Source organism: Solea solea, chromosome 12 (assembly GCF_958295425.1).
Source record: "Solea solea chromosome 12, fSolSol10.1, whole genome shotgun sequence".
Lineage (NCBI taxonomy): Eukaryota > Metazoa > Chordata > Actinopteri > Pleuronectiformes > Soleidae > Solea > Solea solea.
In genome coordinates, this window is record NC_081145.1 from 15767992 (window position 1) to 15786856 (window position 18865).

At 43.6% G+C, this 18865-nt stretch overlaps 1 protein-coding gene across 1 annotated transcript in view; it reads left to right on the forward strand.

Annotated features, from left to right (window-relative positions):
* Positions 1–501: 501 nt before the first annotated feature.
* The window catches only part of plxnb2b (plexin b2b), a 108727-nt gene continuing 90363 nt past the window's right edge, over positions 502–18865 (forward strand). The window contains exon 1 of the mRNA XM_058644898.1: positions 502–1008. The gene's annotated coding sequence lies outside the window, so the exon portion shown is untranslated. The remainder of the gene's footprint in view (positions 1009–18865) is intronic.

An 18865-nucleotide genomic window follows, 5' to 3' on the forward strand; every position in this document is an offset into this window, starting at 1 on the left:
CTCCAGTGACCTGCAACCATCATGTGGAGGATAAAGCTGTATAGACAATGGATATTGTTTTTATATAATGACAGCTTATACAGTGCACGTGCATGTCGGTTCGTGTTCACATGGAAGGGTTATGAGTGTAAACAGTCAGATGTGGTTTGTGTTGAATCAGAATGAACAGTGTAGCTGGTGTGAATGGAGCATTTGACATAATAAGTTTATCCGGTGTGTTCTTCTCATTGTATTTTTGTTCTAAACACAAATGTATAGGTTTGTCAATACTCCTCTTTTTGCCTGGTGCGACCTGGAACCGCCTCCCATTGGACACGGACCACACTTTACGCATCGCGGCTGGCGCGCCGCGCCCTCACCGCCCGCGGAAACACATTTTGGTGCGTCAACGGAGGGACACAAACACAACTTGCCCCCCTCTTCTACTACTACTGGCGGCTTGTTGTCTCCACACAGTGGCAGTGAGAGTGGAGTGGAGAGTGGGAGGGGAAACATCCCTCTTCGTACGCGCTCGCCTCGGCTCTCCTTCAGTGCGCGCCGGGCTTCTTCCTCCTCCCGCCCTCTTTCCCTCCCTCCTACCCTCAGTGGAACCTCCTGGTTTTCGTGTATAGTCAAAGCGGACGCCCGATCGGATCCCACAGGTGTGTCCTTGCCCATTGAGAAACACACACACACACAGACACACACCTGGAGAGGACCATGTGACTCGGCACCTGGGCGTGGAGAAGAAAGTCCCTGCTTTTCTAACCGTAGACTCTTTTGTTGAGGAGTTGTGCGCGTCGTGTTTCAGCAGGATTTTGACAACTGAGCCAAGCGCGTCGTTATTTTTCTACGGAATAGTGCCTTCCCGAAAGCATCCACGGGACGTGTCTGCGAGAGTAAAATGTGAACTTACTTTCGGACTTTCCCCCTTTTTTTATTGCTGAATAATCTGAACGGGAGCTGGTCTTCAAATCGGGACTGTTCGCGTTTGGGCAACTCTCGTCTCTTCGCTCTATTTCTTCCAAGGTGAGTTTTTTGGAAGCTGCTGCATCCTGATTAAAGCCATGTTGGGAATGTTTGTACTACAACATTTAACAACCTCGGTCCATAGTGAAGCAGCAAGTTTTTAAAACCTGTTAAAACGTAGACTCCAGTGATATATAGCCTGTGGCATGGGAGTGGAAGCCGTGCCCAGGAAAGCCGCTATTCATTCTCCCCTGCTTTAACACCCATCATGCCGTTTATTTCTTGTTTTTAATTTCACTATTAGGGAGCATATTGTAGCTATAACCGGAAACAAACTGCAAACTAAGATGAGGGAAGTGATTATGATTAAAAACAAACAAAAAAAAACAACTAAAAGGTTATTATAGCTGACAAAGAATAGCCTGATTTACAGTACTGTGGTGTTGTTTTACAGAAATAATGGAGTGCATGGTTGAAACGCTTCGTAGTAGTCGCCCCTGCCTCAGTTTGAACTTGCTCCACTGACAAACTCAATCGCTGCAGACACGCTCCTCCTCAGACCATGCATTTAATCTCGGGAGCATTACAGCCAGGCAATTTCAGTGAGAAATGACCACATGAACTGTGTTCCTCACCTCTGGACAGTAGGCTGTACATCATCAGCTGAGAGGACAGAATTAGTAGTGAGCTTTGCTTCCTGTTTGTCTTTTCCCCCCCCCCCACACCCCCCCCTTTTCCCTTTTCTGTCTTGTCTGTCTTGTGGAGAATAAGGAGACAGAAGCACTATTCATGTCCCTGTAGAATCTCCTGTGCACTTCTGTCAGTCTGTATCTCTCCGTCCCTGGTGCAGCCCTCAGCAGACCAGTGTATTGCCTTGTTGTCTCTCTGAATCGTCCTTTTATTTGCAGCCTCTGCCGCCTTTCCGCCCCTTGTGCACAGATCTACTGTACTTGGGATTATACTTACTGGATAATATTATATAAACAGTCACAGAGTGGGGATGGATTAGGGAGGGCAGGGGGCATGTGGCGGCAGGAATGATGACTGCTGGTGACTGGAAGTGGTGGCAGGAAGGGGGTCAGAGCAGGGTGTCAGCTTCAAGTCTCCTCACTGTGCAGGGATGGTTTTCTAGTAGATGCCATCTGCTCACATGGACACGCACATGCAGTTGAGAACCAAGCTGCTTCCCCGTCATTTCCCTCTCCCCGTCTCTCCCTCTCTCTCTTGCTCTCTTTGCCCCACAATGCTTCATTCAGGGTTTATCTCTTCCACTCTGAATAAATAGAGGCACCTTATCTGTGTGCAGGAGAGAGGTGATAAATGTTTTCTCCTGTTCCCCCGCAAGGGTGAGAAAGACAAGCAAGCTACACTTCTTCATAGATGCTCTCTTCAGGGCAAGCAAATAGGAAACATTTCTTTTTCAGGTCACATTGCTTTGGGCGTTGGAAAGTAATGCAAAACAACCCCAGCTAGAAATGCAAGCTCATACTCTGTAACACAAAATAATAACAAAGAAAGTAGGCATTTCCATCATGACCTCCCGTTTCTTGTTTGTAATAGGCTACTGGTTCTGGAAATTGAACTTTTTTGGTGAGACCCATGCTAAGTATTTTTGGAAATAGCATCTCCCTCTGTTCTGTTGGAACGGAGGGAGTGAATTATTGGCCAGTGAGCTCTCCTCTGTCAAGCTCCTACATGTTTTGGTTAAGAGTTCATCCTGTCCTTTTTGGTGTTGCACATTTTTGTAGAATAGTTTTAAAGTCATGTCATTTAATGGAAGCGTGCATCGAATTTCAGAGAGCACTGCAATATTTTTGAGGTCACATGAATTTGAACCTAGTTTGTCTTTTCTATTCCCTTTGCATTGGATTACTGACTTCTGTAATTTTCATTTTCAAAATAAAACCATAATCCTCGCAAGCAATCCCATGCCTCATATCTACAGGCCTACACACAGAAAATGTCTCCAAACATAGTGACGCGAATAGTCTGAGCTACCAGTTCATTGCAAGTGACTCATTTCATGGAGCAGAAGTGCATTTCTCTATCTTTCAGACCTAGTTTCACTTTGCAAAGCGGACTGTTATCCATCTTTTATTGGTCTTCAGAATGGACTTTGTAAACGCATCGGTCATAAAAAAAGGTGTGGGGCACATGAGAAAGACCCATATGCATTACCTCGTACCTCTTGCTTATCTAAAGTACACATGCGCTTCAGGGTAATGTGGACCCATGTGTGAAGGGCGTGTCAGCTTGGCATTAGACAGCAGAAGAATCTAGGGGATAGAGATTTCCTTAAGATTGGCTTGTCTTTTCATGTCTGAGGATTATCCCATGATGAAGGGACATCATGCTGAGGTGGATTTCTGATCTTATCTCCGCTGGGTATTACCACTACCACCTATGACCTTGGCCTTTATGGCCTTGTCCTAAACTATTTCTTCGACACTCCACCTCTCTGCTTCAGTCTGGTGTTATTTTTATTTCTCATGCCAGACACGCTCAACACTTTGGCCCCTTTTTCTTTCTGCTTTTGATTAGAGTTAACAAAGCAGCCGTGTATGACAAACCCAAGATGGGGTATAATGCTAATTCTCATGTTTGCTTCCTCAGTAGCATGATGTAAGATGAGCTCTGTGGCAAAAGATAGCAGCTTGGCACTACTTCCCTCCTGCTATCATCCCACCACCTCATGCAGCTTTTATTTCACTACAGTCCAGGATTAAACGAGGTCTGTCTGCAGGCCTCCGTACCAAGCACTTCAGCCCAAGACATTATGGTCAAGTTCAGCTCAGCAGGGTGTACTTTTACCTCTTAGACAACCTTGACACTTTCTCAACCCACAATGTCTTTCATCCCATGTTCATTGCAGACCACACTGTGTGTTTACTCCATTGAGGCTTGCTTTATTTTCCATGCTGCCGCTGCCCACAATACCCTCATCTCTACCCTTAACTACTGTTAAAACACTCGCTGTTAAAATGTGAGTCAGAGGAACATGATAAATATTGTAAACATACTCTCTCTCCTGAAAGAGGTAAATGATTCATTTGGCAACAGGGGATCTGCCTTGATTGCTCGGTTAGGTTATGAGCAAGGCGTCGTGCATGAGAACTGAGACATCCCAGTATTAAGAGATTAGAGAGGGAGGTGAGGTGATGCACATTTTAGAGAACTAGGTGGCTGTTTGAAAAATAGTATCCCAGAGGAAAGCATGATCTTTGCTGCTGTTCAAAAGGTATTTTGGAAAACAACAGTAGTGTTAGCTGTCAGCACCCTTGAGGTTGCATAGCTGAGGACTGAACACCAGTGATGGATGCACAATACAGACATCAGCCTCGGTCTCCCGCCCCTCACCTACTTCCCTATGGCAGTTGAACTGACAGGCTGACACAGACACACATCGCTGAGGTTTTTGATTGTACCTGCTCACTTTCAACAAGCCCACCTACTCAGACCATTGGCAAAACTTAACTCTTCAATCTCGTTGTACACTGTATAATGACAATAAAGGTGATTCTGATTAACCCCCAACCAGTTTTTTTAGCATTTTATTTCCAAATACCATGCAGGTGTCTGGAAGTGTATCAATGAAGTGGATTCTATTTAGGGGTCACCTTGATTCCTACCCTGGGAAATCTAGGTCGGTTGTTTCCTTCTGAAGTCTGTTATTGGCAGGAGAAGAGAGCGGTAGCACATTAATCTTTTGCTTTGGTAACTGAGTCTGGCACACATTCCGATCAAAATATTGTTAATTTAAACACTGAAGAGAAAGCTTTGCCGTGCTTGCTTCAGTCAGTGTGATGTAACAGACAATGTGAAGCCCTGCTCTCTTGCTTTGTGATGAAAGACGTTTTGCAGATCTCTCAGACATATGATTACTCGATGCTTAATTTCTGTGCAAATTGAATGTGCCTGTGCAGGACTTGCCAGCTTGCTGATATTTCATTGTTGCAGAGATTTGGTCTTGAAATGCACCTGCGCTTGTAGTAGCTGATGAGTAACATGTTTTTATTTGAGGTGTTTATATCCTTAGGAAGATATATTTTTGGTTCTCAGCACCAACAGCCCAACTACAGTTAATGGTGTGATGCCACTGTTGCTCAGTAAAAGCATTTGGTAAATGTAAATTGAGAATGTTAATCAGTGCTCAAGTGAGCTAAAAAAAGATGGTGTTCTTTGGAGCGAAACATTCTAAACCTGGGCCCTGGCAATGATGTAAACCACAGAAGATTGCATCTGGAGTTCATCTCCAGTGCAGGAGTAGTGGAGCCCACTGCCACTGCCTCTATCTCCACAGTGGGTAGATCCTGGTCAGACCAAAATATTGCCAATGTGTGTCAAGGCCACACAGAGGAATGTGTATAGCCACTGAATTTGAGACCATTCAGAACATCAGAAAATTGTTGATTAGGCAGCTGGAGCAGCAGTAGTGAAATATGGCAAGTAGAATACCAGGGGAAGTAGAAGCTGCCTTCCTGTTGCCATGCACCGTTTCAATGGGATTGATTTGAACTGCAGACAAGAGACAGGCGGCAACATTAAGGTTAGTGCATTAAAGGAACGTCTTCTGGGGGTGGTGTGACTGCTGCATAAAATATGCTTTGACTAAGCAGCAGACACGGCGACAAAGCCACGGAGCAGCTTATCCTGTTTTTGGACTCCAGGTAGTGTATGTCATTCCTTAACTGTGAATTAACAACTTTGCAGTCCACACAGTGCCATGGTAATAATTGGTTGTCAGTCCTATTGTAACTCATAAAGGACAACGCAATCAAAGTAATCTAAAACTCTGTAGAAAATTAATATTGTTAGAATAATTAAAACAGAAAAGATAATCCTTAATTACAAGGGTATAAGAACTCTCACCCTTTTTTTTTAGACAGTCTGTTCTTAGAAATAATAGGAAGAAAGTCAGACATGGTGTTGGGAAATATAAGGTTTATACAGTTTGGTGCACATTTTTAGAAATTATATTTTCCTCCCATTTTTCTACTAAGTATGGGATTATTTGTTTTTGTGAATCTGTTCTAGTTTCATCTGTAATGTACTGTCACTACACTTTTGTTCTTGAGTGAGAGTCGCACTGTGTTGAGTGCCATTTAATCCCAGCCAAGGAGCCAGTGTGCGCAGGGTGCAATTCATTTTTATCCGTGTGAGTTATTTCACAGTTAATCCTCAAGATGACCAATTTACCCCCGCCAAGATCATTTTTAATTATCACCTCTGCTTTACAGTTAATTTGACATCCACTTGGTGTATGTTAATTTGGTAGTTGCCATCGAGCATTGGCCCTTGCTTTTTTGTATTTTTTGCATGGACACTGGGCAATTAATTATGAAGTAGTAAATGTGAGCCTCAGCCAGGACTGGTGGATGGCAGATGCATGAAGGTTCATCGCACTGGCAGCAGCTGGAGATGAAGGTCACACCAACCCGAGAGCGCAAAGGGGAAGATAAAGTTCCAAACCAAGAAGACATAGAAGGATGTGTCTGTGAGTGAGTAACTTTACAGATGAGGTGAATGATCCTCGTTGGTCTGGGAACATTATGAAATAAAATAAAAAATACTCATACATCACTTTGATTCAAAATACTTGTTGGCATGGACATCTAAGAAAAATATAATAATCGTCCATATTTCTAGTGACTCGTATTTATACAGAGAGACTAAATGGCTTATGCTCACATTATGTAAAATTGTAATGGATGCGTTGCATGTGCAACTCCCTTTTGCTTGGTTTTGGAAGATTCATTTTAGATAAGGTTTTCGAAGATATTAATTTAGATATTTTATTTTTTTACTGTGTCTGTACTCGAAAATGATAATCTTCACTTAAATTGGTAGAATAAAATCAGTAGGCAGATGAGGTCTAAAATAGCAATAGTGATATTAGATCTTGAGGAACCATATGCTGTCCTTATTATTGCTGGCATCTGCTGAATTTTACTGGCAGCTGGAAGTGGACATGGGGGTGGCAGCGCTGCTGGAGGCTGGGTGTCTGTCTCTTGGCTGTCTGTTTCAATCTAGATTTAAAATAAGGCAAGCTCTCATGATGGAATGATGTGCTTGTCAGTAAGTATGCTTACAGGTCTCCTTGAAAATACTTGCTATTGGCCATGATGTGTTTAAAATGAAATTGAATGTTAAGTGAGAACATTGTGTGAATGATTAATGGCGTTGCTAAGTCAAGAGGACACATAGGCAGTGTAACTGTGTGTTTGTTGCTTCCGCAGGGCCTAGTTCAGTGTGTGATAATACAATATATTGGCGAAGTTGTATTCCTGTATTGCAGTCCCCCATGAAATCATATTATGTAAATGAAATGATTTTTGTCAGTATCATATCCTTGTCTTTGTTAAATGAGGTGGATATCGTGACCTTTCAGTGGCCTATGATCCAAGAGGGACCTATTAAAATCTGTTCTTACAGCAATTGTTAAAGTTACTGAGAATCTCGTAAAATGCCACAGACTCTGTTGCTTCTCATCTGTACACTGACTATTTTACAGAGGCAGTATTCTCTGTAGCAGTAATAATACTGCCAAAGATACAGCCTTAACCTTAGAGACTGACATTTTAAATTGACCACCAGTCTCTAAAATTATACCAAGAGGTTGGTATTGAAGACAAGTTAAAGTTTTTTTTTTGATACCCATGGGAAAATCAGCCGCTCTGTGTGTCAGCAGGTTAGACTCAGTGGGGGAGAAAAGGATTGAAAGATAGAATAATAGCAATAAAACAAATACAATCTGCAATAAAGACAGCAGGCACAAATTTAGACTGGTGTTGAGTTTTGTTGTGTGTTTTTTTTTTGGGGGGGGGGGGCATAAAAGGCTTCACTTTGATGCAGGCCTTTACCTTGGCATTGACCTTATTGAGCGCGAGACCGAGAGCTCAGTGGCTTTGGGGTGATCTACAGGAATGTTAGCTATGCCCAACCAACCATGACCTTAGTAGTGGAGCAATATGGAAGTACCCACTGCTCTTGTGTTTATATTTTCCTGTTTATGTTATCGCCTCTAAACATTCTTTTTAGTTCCCACTTTCAGCAGAACAGAGTTGGCCTTTATGCATTATTTCATGCTCCATACCTTTTTTCTGTCAAATCTGTTTTTCAGCTCTTTTCTTTGTCTTTGCTTCCTCCGTGTTTCTGTAGTCTACTTGGATAATAATCCTGGTGCTTCAAACCTGCCTGGGGCTCAGAGCTGTCTTCTGAAATGCAGATCTGTGGAGGTGTCATCGTAGCTCTATGTCTTGGGTGCCTGCGCTTGCCCCCCAGTCTCACTCTTCCATTCACACAGCCGTGATGACATGCATTATTCCTCACTGACTCATCTGGGCCTGAAAGCTGCCCAGTTTTTGGTTTCTCCTCTCAACTTTGTTCATGAAAAAGGAAGTTGTTAGATGTTTTTTTGCCAGTGTCAGCAAGTCACAGCGACATTACAACCACATCTTTCTACCCTGTCCCCTGTTCTTCCCTAATCTGTGTACAGCTGGTCAGGCATGTGATGGTCATGCAGATAATGTGCATTTCTTGCACAATTTATTTCTGTCTTGTGACACTCGGCTTCCCAGTTTTCTATTTTTCACAGATGTGTTTGCAGTTGATCTGTACAGGGTTTCTAGCCTCTAACTAAACTAATGATATGTCTAGAAGGAATGACATCACAGCCACATGCCCCTATAAGAATGCTGAAATATTTTCAAGCCCTCATAACCCATGCTAGCCTCCCATTGTGGTGGTAAGTTTTGAAACTCAGCCCTCTGCTTGCTTCCTTCTGCTGGAGCTACGTCTATTCTACGTCTGAGTTGATGACATGTCATTGATCTCCCTGTGAAACGGGGCTCTTTAATTAGAGTCATTAAGTGGGGTAGATCAGCTGCTGGGGTTAAAGAACCTTATTACCAAGTCCTTGTCTCTTCTTCCCTATCCACATAGTGAACTGCTTGCTTGTGCATTTTCAGAAAACAAGCTGCAGTTACACAGTGTACAACACACTGCCAAATTGGATACCCAAATCACATAAGCCTCACCAGGAGACTTTCACCTCCTCTACTTGCATCCTATTTCAGTTGGACATGTAGGAGTGTGCAGCATTCCAATAACAGATTGAAGGAAAGCAGGGTGTAAGAGGACATGTCAGTGTGGTGTCAGTCATTTCCTGGTGGACTGGTGCTGACTGTCAGCATGACCAGGCCACAGTAGCCAACTATCCACCTCTCCAGAACTCCATCAAGATCTATCTATAACCCTCCCTGTTGAGAGCTACAATACACTTCTACTGACACATCTCTCCTATACTACTATCCCCTTGTTCATGCTCATGTCTTTATTTTTAACCAGGTTCTGTTCTGTTTCACTTCTAGTCCCTGTTTTTGTCTGCTGTCAGAATCACACATTCCTCTGTGGCTGTTTAATTAATCACATGGAGCTGGTCTCCTCACTGGGTAATGGAAGAAAAGAGCACACATCTTGGGTCCTGCTGGGTTCTTAAGTGTCTCTACACCTTCCATCTTGAAAACAAATCATTATCCCTCTTGAACAGCATGCTAAAACAACCCATCTGTTCAGCACATAAGATCAACAAAACATCTAAGCACCAAAAACAACACAATTATTAAATATGGTGTAATGCCAAGTGGTAGTGTCTTGAATTATTCAGTGTGTGAAATCTAATAAGTGATTTGGTGTTTTATCTTCAATGGCAGAGCGGTGGGCCACTGGATATTTGTTTGGCCTGACCACACAGTTAAGTTCTGGCCATTGTGTCCGTGAAATAACAGTATTTTGTTGTGGCTCCACAGACTGTGACCATGAAGCTGTGACTGATGTTCCTGTTTTTATCTAACTGTGAAAAAACTCGGGCAGAGCAGCATGACCTGGCTTTAGACTTCAGTTTTGTGAGGAACCAAACGCCTCAAAAAAAATACGATTGAAAGCATGCTGTCACACCATCCATTTCTCTGAGGAACTGTTGAAACTTTTCTGCGTGAAAATGAGCTGTATGGTGCCACAGCCTAATGACAGAGAACAGTCATACCTTTCTCTAATGGCATGTACCTCATGTTGGCTGGTATTATGTCAGCAACAGAACCCAAGCTAAGCTAGGCATTGTATTTCAGTGCATTATTAGCAGTAGCAGACCACCCGTGGAGCTCAGACAAATAAAAATCCCATTTCCTCTCTTTCCGCTGGTGGTATTAAGAGCTGGGGATTGTGCTGTAGCCTGAGTGCCAATGAAAAAGCCACTCAGTGTGTGAGCAGTTAAAGTCCTCTCAGTGCAGCGAGGGTGAGGCCTTCCTTCTGTATGCATTACCCCAGCGAGCTTGATCGATTCACTGTTTGCTCTGTCTTGTTGTCTAAGTGCGAGCCCACACTGCCCACTTCTCCCACCAAGATAATTTGGACTTTGGACCATGGCTGCCTGCTTCCTCTCAGCTACACAAAAATGTATCCATATACAGTACAGGCACATTTTTTCTTTCTCTTGAAGCAGGTGGGACAGCCCAGGCATGGATCCATGAATTCCTCATAACACAATCTGTTGCCTGATCAATAATGCAATTCTATCTGTGAGCAAGCATGTCCAGATCCAATCTCACCTGCAACTTCCTCTGCCTTCTCCTAACAAGGTGGATGTTGAGTCCTTGAGCTGAGCCTGAGCTTATATCTGTGTGTTTGTGCTGATGAGCTGGTTTTAGTTGGTTGTCAAGCAGTAGCTGGTCTAGTTCAGCGTTGTGTATGCACACGAGAGGCCAAGTACATCCCTTGTGCCTTAGTGTCCACAACAGTGTATGGATGTGAATGTGTCTTATACAATTGGTAAAAGTGTGTGTGTGTGAGAGAGAGAGTGAATGAGAGAGTGAGCTTATGCATGATCTGTTTCTCCCTTCCAGGCAGGCAGATGAATCAAAGGCATGGATCTCATTAAAAGGTATTGGGCCTGTGGAGAGGTCAGTGGCTAAGTTCTCTGATTAGTGAGCTCCTGTGGGCTGCCTGGGTGCTGTGTTTGGTGGTGGTGGGGGGGGGGGGTGTGTGTATGTGTGTGTGTGTGTGTGTGCTGGGGGGGGTGCCTCATCGAAATGCCTCTCATTCCTCTCCAGCCCACACCTGGAGGGTGCCAAGACTCTCTCACTGCATGCCCCAGTCCCATCTGACGGGGCCAAGGACAACATGAGCGGGGCACAGACTTAACCCCAGTCATCCTCATCTGGTGCATTCTATCTCCCAACTTCGTTTCATGGTCTAATGTGCTGCTTACCTCCGATTCTTATCAAAGGCCACATTCAGTTTCCATCCCGGTGACAGCTCTTTTTGGCGGAAATCAAGCTGCACCAATAGCCCGGCAAGCAGCTTTCTGGGTCGTTAGTAACTTGTTCCAGGGCTTGGACTCCAATCAAAGCCAGCGAACATGAACCTGGGCTGACTTTCAGCCAAGGGCAAAATGTGTGTATGTGTGACTGTGAGTAAGGGAGACGGGACACCTCTGAAGGTCCCCTTTTGTGCAGTGTCCCAATGTCCAGTCTTTCTGATCCACAAACCTTTAATTCTGCGAGTATATTGTAGTAGTTCGATGGTGGGTTTTTTTTTTCAAGTGTGAGGATTTAGATCATTTTTAAGGCACATTTTTCTTGCTTTGAGTTGAGGATATGGTCATTCCCCACCTACTATATGGTCATTAATGCTGTCTTTTTACGTTTATGTGAAATTCAGCATTATAGCGAACATAGGATGTACATTTCATGTTTGAATTGTCATTACCTGCTCACAATGCAGGTGCTGCCAGCTCATGAGGGCCTATTTAGGTAGAGTCCAGCAGAGAGTGGTCTTCCACTGTATCATATAACAGCAGCCACCGAATCTTAGAGATGCAAGCCTACATGTGGGAGTCTCTCTCCACTCAGATTGAAACCCCCTGCTTTGTTGGAGAGACATGGGCTCCGAAAAGTAACCACAACTCTCTGTAGGCTGGCTCATAAACATCGGTGTGTGCCAGGGACATCTGAGCACTCTGAGCACACGTTCTCATCCGTGGGTAATAGTGTAAATAAAAAGAGAGCAACACTCAATCCCAATCAGGTTGATAGACTTGTTTTTCTGGCAAGAAATTATGTTGGACTATTTGCCTTGATGATCTTCCATCCATCTATCTTCTACGGCTTTATCCTACACATGATTGTCATGGGGGGCGTTGGTGCCTATCTTATATAACTCATAATTATATTTTAGCTGTTGGTGATTTTCCATTCAGGGAGTGTTTATTCCATCCTACTCTGAGTGTTATGAATACTCTAACACTAGCAGCACTAGTAATAAATTAGCAAGTATTAAAATTGTTAATAAAGTTATGAAAACTGTGATGTTTGTGGTGTATTAAGGAAGTGGCAATGGCAGTGCAAGATGGGTTTGAATTTATTTGAACAAATTACAGGTCATTATAAATGTGTTCAAACTTGATTTTTGGAAAAGGTGGTCTCAGTGCAAACGCAGTTTCGGACTGGACAAACTTATAAGTAAGAAAGTATAATTTCTGCAACGTTATAGTACGTTTCTACTGGAGATAGTAGTGTATCTGTTTTGTATCAGAAGGTTGAGTACAACACATTTCTGGGAAATGCTACTTTCCAACTTTCCATACAGTGTTTCATTTTACTGTAGAAAGAATGCCACAAGTGTACACGACTGCTGAGATTTTTGGCATCAGTGTCCTCCAAGAGCTGAGAGGGATGAAATCCCCACTAGTCCACACACTACTCTTCATATTCCACTCCTGCTCTCCTCTTTCAGTCTCTATCCCTCTCAGGTTCACTCAATTAATAAAGCTCAACATTTATTGGAGAAAACAAATCAAAGTGCCTGGTCTGAGGACTGTATACAAATAACTCTCAGGGTTTGTTTACATATCGTTGGATGCCCTGATTCCTGCACAACAGTGCACTGCCAAATATGGCGAGGCCTCAAAGCAGTTCAATGTCTTTTCTAAAGGGCAACATCGCACCTCTTGTTGTTGAAAGTCTGTTTCGTGGAATAATCAGTGTTTAAATGAAGAAAAGTTAGCTCAGAATATCAAATAAGTTTTCCTTTATCTGCAGTCATGTCACACTGAGAAACAATTAGAACTGATTATTATTAGTCTACACTGTCTCTCACTGGTGATAATGAGTTAAGTTTTGTTTTATAGATCTCACTTCCACATATAAATACTCCTTGTGCCCTCCACTCTCATTTGTCATCTTTTTATACTAATAAATGGCATCAAGCTAGCCCTTTTATATCTTTTATATATAAGTTTGCCTGTAAGTATGGAGTTTGTTCTGTTAAAGAGACGGCACAGTGTGTTTATATTCAGACAGGCTCAGGGTTGCGCTAACGTTTTCTTGCAGTCTCATCCCAGTCCAGACACGCTTTTTCCTCTGGTATGACAAACATCTCTGCAGCACTCGCTCAGACTAGAGTTGAGCCCTAATGGCACACAGTCACCACCATGTACTTCATTCTTTCTCAATTGCATACATACTCACTGTCACTCTTACAAAATGCTTTTTGAGTCTTCCATGAGTCTCAGGAAACCAGGCCCTGGGCTTTCTCCACTGCAACAGGTTAATTTAACAACTGTACCTTTTTTGTTTGTGTACGGTAATGAAGTGTGCGTTATCTGGAGGTGTGCTGTCAGCCCACAGTCATTATCATAACCCTCAATGGGAATTTTCTCGTCTGATTGAAACAGTCCTCATTGTTTCACTTCCTCCCCATGTTCGAAGTAATTTGTCTTTCTTGATTGTGACTGAGACATGGCCAACATGTCATCCTCTTCCAGTCACTGCAGAGTTGTTTGCATTTGCCAGTTGGTCCATCCAGAGTTGGTATAAGATGCAGTGCAACCGATTATAGCAATGGGTTTTATGCACCGTAAGCGTAGTGTAGTGATTGTTTTCCACTGTGATGGGTTTTTATTGGGACTGAGCCACAGTCAGAGATGTGAAGGCTTGTTGTTTTCGGTGACTATGTCCCAAACCTTGTCCTCCGGATTCCTGCCTTTGATGTTTTAGGTATTTCCCTGCTCTAGCACACCTGATTCAAATCGTCAGCTTGTCATCAAGCATGACACCAACCCACTCATTAGAATCAGGTGTGACCAGGATTTTGAAACACTAGGTTAGTAGATGTTGGCCAGCAGAGCACAATCCACTTGAGACTGTGACTGATTGAGTGGTAGTTGATCTAAACAAAGGGCTAACCCACATGTTTTCTCACCAATTTTTAAAAATGGCCTTTTTTCTTACACACATTTATCACTGAAAAAAATTATATATTTTTGCTAAACTTAAAACAAAATAAAAGACATGTACTGTTGGGGTTTAAATCCTCTTGTTTCCATCCGTTAGTCACATTGGTCATTAGCTTTGCCTGGTAGTAATATTCAAGCAGTAAGTGGAAAAAAAGATTACTTTAATTTCCCAGTCATAATTGATGTGCTGGTTGTTTGCTTATTCCCAGTGGGGGTTGAAAGCACAGGCTCATCCCTGTGAAAGTATCCTATGGATGTCATCACAGAAGTATGGAAAATGTCCTGTCTGTGGAGCCAGGGTGTGAGCCGGTGTCTGACTGAGGCCTGTCTGGTAAATGATATGGCTCGATCTTTGTCTATTCATACTGTTGGCTCTTCGTGACAGTAGAAGTGCTCTCTGCTATTAACCATACTGTCATATGTTCTTTTGTAAGGATGTACATTAATCTAAATGCATGCAAGCATATTAAGCATATTAAAATGCTTTAGAGTAACACACATTGCACTACAAGAGGCTTGATCAGCTAAGAAATGTCTGACAGAGAGACTGCCAGTTCACTGGTTTCTGCTTAGCTCAGTGTAGACTATTTAAAAGGTGATTTGTATTTGTGCTGCCTTGCGGTCCCCTGCCCTGTTCAGAGTCGCCAATATGGACAGGGAGTTTTTATCAGAAGGTCTGAATGAAACAGCTGCCTTGCACTCTTCACCACTGCTCCACTCAAGTCCTTTCCTTGGCCTTTGAAAATGTTGTGCTCTGCCTGTTGTGTCAGACACACTGCTCTGCTAATGGCTCTTGGCTTTCATCCAACCCTATCCCAAATCCTGAACCTGGCTTTGGTTGCTGCATCAGGCCCCTCTCACATCTACGAGACTTACCTGGATAGTGTCAGCCAGCTTCTGCCAAGGAAACAGTTTTCCACTCTGTTTGAGCCAATTGGAGGATAAGCCCTACCCGAAGGACTGTTCCAGGAGAGGGGGTGGCTATAGCACCTAACCTCTGCTAACATGCTAATATATAGTGACTAGAGGGTTTCAGCACAAACTCTATGGGTAAGTCACACCAGATTTTTACATTTTTAAACTAGCCGTATTCACATTAAAGTGGCCTTTCCCACTATTTTGCCCCTGTCCTCCCCCTGCCCTTGACACGGTCAGCTACTATTAAAATCATGTGCACGTACAGACTTGAAAGCTCCATGTAGCCACGAGCTGTTTGCCTAAGTACATCATCTGTGATGTCACTTGCTTCCTCCTGTGTCCATGCTTGTCTGAGCCAGGTCATAAGCCACCCCACCCCCCAGACCTGTCTGTTCTGCTGTTATTCAGCTTAAGCCTTTTGTTGAGAAGGGCATTACCCTATATTTGTGGGCATGTATGTTTTGTCATCCAGGCCTGGGAATGGCTGTTCCAGATGGGTGATTAGTCACCACTGTGTGTATGAGAGCCAGAGAGAGAAAGGCTGTTGTGTATGTGTGACCTAAGATCACCGTGATTACAAGGAGATGAGACCGACAACCTAAATGAAGATAAAACGTGGGTGCTTGTATTGCTTCATGTCATTTGCCTCTGTATGAATATGTGAGCACAGATTTTCTTTGTTTTTATCATCTTATAGCAGCTGCACCCCCCCCCCACCCCCCCCACCAGTCACCACCTCCAACCCCCTCCACTTGCATCCCCAAAATGCAATCTCCTTTAGTTCTGACTTGGTTAGATGGGCTTCCATCCACAATTTGGAGTGAACCCCTCATGCACGTAGACTGCTGTAATGATTGCTTTTGCAAAAATGCCCAACTGTTTGCTCACAAAATATGAGAATGAAAAGTGAAGAGAAGGAAGAGGGGAAAGGAGATGAGGAGGAAGGACCAGCCCTTTATTGCACTGGTCTGTGGTACTCGTCACGTACAGTATCAGGGAGCACACCTAACAAAAGCTTGAACACGTGCACCATGAAAGATTAATTGGCTGCTGTTAGTTCCTCTCTCATCATCACCTGCAGCAGAGAAGGTGGGGAATACAGAAGAGATACATGTTGTCTCCTATTGGTATGGATAATAAGACACCAGGGGAAAAGATGTCTCTCTCTCTCTCTCTCTCACTCTCTCTCTCTGTCTGTCTCTCCCTCTCTGTCTTTCTCTCTCCCTCTTTCTTTCTGGTCAATGGCTGTCATAAGGTTTCCAAAGTTAAGCAGACCAAAGTTAGAAATTGAATTTTAAATGCTGTTTTTGTGTTCACCTGGTCTAGTTAGCATGGTGATTGCTCATCAGCAGGTGCTGATTGTACCTTATTTCTTGAACCGTTAATTCGCCCATTCGAGTTTGTGTGTATATGCATTAGTGTAAGTGTGTGTGTGTGGTTCGGTTCCCCACTGTCCAGACACATCTGCCTGCCTTTAATTAGTTTTGCCTGGCACAGGGACCAACCAGTCTCTCTTGTGTTTAATAACAGCCGAGACAATGGACATTTATCAAGGTCTGAACACAGCTGGATTGTGCATTAATTTGGACAAAATCACTTACAGTGATTATGTTCATTTTATTCTCTGAAGCGCTATTTTCATTTGCTCACTTATTTCTATCTCCTCCATTTCTTTTTTAAGTCAGTCATTGTATTAATATGTCATGCGTCTGACCCAAATCCCCAGGTCTTAAGTGCTTCCAGGGCTCCTCTTCTGCCCCTCCTGTTCTATTCGATCAGAGTTATCACAGTGAGAATTGCCCCATGTAGAGAGATGGAGGCTATGTTTAGTCTCAATCAGAATCAGTAATCAGTCCTTAGGAGCAAGCACACCCACTGTAAATGCCTCCTCCTTTCCCCTCTCCTGACTGCATTGGTTTATTATCAAGGCAGATGATTTTCACTGATGGGCCAACAGGAGGTGATAGAAATCCCCTCCTCCCTTAACCTGTCTTCTCCCCCTTTTACCCCTTGATCCCTTTATGTCTGTGAATGTTACTTGACAAGACATTTGTCAACCCCCCTACCCACTCGGTTCACTTGCCCCAGCCACCTGATCTCTCCCTCCTCTTCTTCCTCCAGTGCCAACAGAGCTGCTGTCTGTGTGTTGGATTGGAGTGGGAGTCTGAGGAGTCAGAAACTAAACTGAGCAGAGCTGAGGTGCACACAGGTGCAGCTCCTCTAGCAGCCCTTGGGGTAGCAGTCAAACTCTCTTCATTTTGGCCCTATTTCTTCTTGTCATCCATAATGTGGCCTCTGCACGTCTCACTCTTTTCTTACTTGGGTATAGCTAAGCACCCTTTTGGGGCAGAATAGCCCTAAGAGATTTGGATCCACGACGTAAGGAGCATCCCTCCGGCTGTGGCTCCATCTGTTGATCTTCATCAGTCTTCAAATTTGATGCATTTGTATTGTATGGGTATTGTTTTTGTTATTATCTCTTGACTTACTACAAGGGCAATTTTCCCATAAGGGATAATAACTTTTCTTCTACTACTGTAATATATTGCATGCCAGAAGGGCAGGAAAAAACATGGTGAGGAATTCAAAAGTAGCAGGAGCAGCAGCTAACGTTGCCCCCAAGCTCCTCTTGAAAGCTAAGTGAATGCAAATTGACTTGTTTAAATAAAACAGAGTTTCTCACCCATAATAATTTGCATGCTTAGCACAATGTTGCATAGCCCCATATCCCCTCATTCAATTCCACAACAGCTTCCTTTTTGGGTGGGATTGGCTGTTTGATTCCTTCCTCTGTCAGTTTACTAGAGGAGATTGCTTTGATTTTCAGGGCAGACATGACCGGATTAAATAGAGCCGGTCTTGGCCACATGGATGGGTGTCTCCCAGCCATCATTTCATTTGTGTTTCACATTGTCGCTTGCAGCACTCTTCCCTTTGTTTGCCTCACATTTTTGCTCGGAATCTGGCCACCGATTGATAAGACCCAGTTCCTGACAATGCTTGGTACACGCCATGCGATTGGCAGTGAAGGCTCTCTTGCATTGTGCTGAGAGTGTACTTCCAGATGACACTCAGGGGAAAGAATGTACTTCTTGACAGACACACACACACACACACACACACACACACACACACACACTTTCTGTACACCTGCCTTTCCTCAATCCTTCACTTACTCCAGTGTGTGGACATCATTTCAGGCCCAGAACTTTGCAGCATGAGGTGTGGAAGGAATGTGGTGAAAGGAAGGCAGACTTGGGCTTGAATGGGGAGCCCTGCAAAGTGAATGTAATCCTGTGCATGTTAACAAGGAATAAGCTAGTTGTCAGTCTTTTGAGACTGCAGCATTTTCTTGTCCCCTCTTAAGTGTTTGTGATTCTCAATGATAGTGCACGAGTGTGCCAGTTCAACAACACATTTGAAACACTTGACACATTTTCTCATTTTTCTGAGGTCATTGACTCATAAAAAAACTTTGGCTCAGGCAACAATTGAGGCAGCCGGACCCAGGCCTCTTGGCTGTCTGGATTGATGAACGGTCAATTCCAGCAGCGGGAGATAATCACAGTGTGTCAGCCTCCTCCGATCCAAACTCTTATCTGTGTCTGCCCATTCCCAGCATGCCACAAATAACCATGGGACACACATATTTCTCTTTAGTGTTTCAAAGCCGCAAGGGAGGGAATGTGTTTGCGCTCAATGAGCTTT